Genomic DNA, 1135 nt, shown 5'->3' with positions numbered 1-1135 from the left:
AAGGAAGCCAGGGCACGGGAAGGGAGAAGGGGAAGGGGGACTGGAGGAGGAGAAGGAGGAACACCAGTACTGAAATCCAAGTTGGGAGGGGAGCTGGGGGGCAGGGAGATGGGGTGGGGTTGGGGACTGAGGCGAAGCCCTTGACTTCACGGACGGGGCGTGTCTGATGCAAACCAGGCAACATGGCGGTGGGGTTCTGCAACTTAGAATTCGTGGGGCTGAGGAGGTAGCAGCGCTGTTGCGTCCATCCTATTCGGAAGCGTCGTGTGGAGGGTGAGGATGCTTGCGACAGGAGTGGGTGCCGAGGGTGTTGGGGTGCGCCTAGGCGAGTGAGCCTGTGTGTCCGGTGGAAGGGGGGTGAGACTGGTGTGGGGCGGAGGCGGAGGGAGTCACACTTACCCGGCAGGGGAGACTCCGGGATCAAGCAGGTGGTTTTCCCAGGGGAGGCCCTTCCATCATACCAGGGACATGCTGACCCCCGCGATTTCCCCGAGTATGGACAACTCCTCTGCATTATTTGTGGCAGTGGCAGTGGGGGGCTGCTTTTGCTCTTTCACCTGTTGTTGGTTGTTTAAGAATAGCCTTTGTTTTCTTATTCATTTTTCTGTTTGTTTGTTTTGTCTTTTCCATGACTTTGGCTGATGACATGGGCTGAAGAGGAAGCTCACTCAGGGGACACCAGGACCCTGAAGAAAACACCTCTGCTTTTAAGGGCTGCTTTCTTGAGAATCTGGGTTTGGCTGTTTCTCAATCAAAAGCATGCAGGACAGTTTCTGTCCACTGGTCATACATCCCACCTTGGCTGTCGGGGTTTTTTCTGTTTTTCGCAGAGCAATTTCTCTGCTTATATTTCAGTATGTGGTTTGCAGTCCCTGATCCAGCAAAGGTGCTTTCTTTTCATTCCCCAGGGAACAGGGGTTTGCATCCCTTCTCCTTCCTCCCTCCCCTCCCCACCTATCCCCCCAGGCACCCTGCAAAGCCTCACCCAATCCCCAGACTCAGTACCCTTGATTAGGCCACTTGGTAGCCTACCTAGTATAGCCTTGCTCCAGAGGACCCTTCCGAGACTAGAGAGGGTCCGGCTTGATGTACTGTTTATTTATTGTAAGTTTATTTGTTGAAGTAATCCCTACAC

The 1135-nt window shown here is 53.9% G+C and overlaps 1 non-coding gene across 1 annotated transcript; it reads left to right on the top strand.

Annotated features, from left to right (window-relative positions):
- Positions 1-391: 391 nt before the first annotated feature.
- On the top strand, positions 392-554 carry LOC148161906 (U1 spliceosomal RNA). The gene has a single exon (XR_015767303.1). It is a non-coding gene; the product is annotated as a U1 spliceosomal RNA (small nuclear RNA).
- Positions 555-1135: the final 581 nt, after the last annotated feature.

The sequence above is a fragment of the Eumetopias jubatus genome, unplaced genomic scaffold (assembly GCF_037043125.1).
Source record: "Eumetopias jubatus isolate StellerSeaLion01/CBP00866 unplaced genomic scaffold, mEumJub1_p1.0 scaffold_39, whole genome shotgun sequence".
Classification (NCBI taxonomy): Eukaryota; Metazoa; Chordata; class Mammalia; order Carnivora; family Otariidae; genus Eumetopias; species Eumetopias jubatus.
Note: the sequence above shows the minus strand (reverse complement) of the source record. Positions and strands in the feature narration are given on the sequence as shown.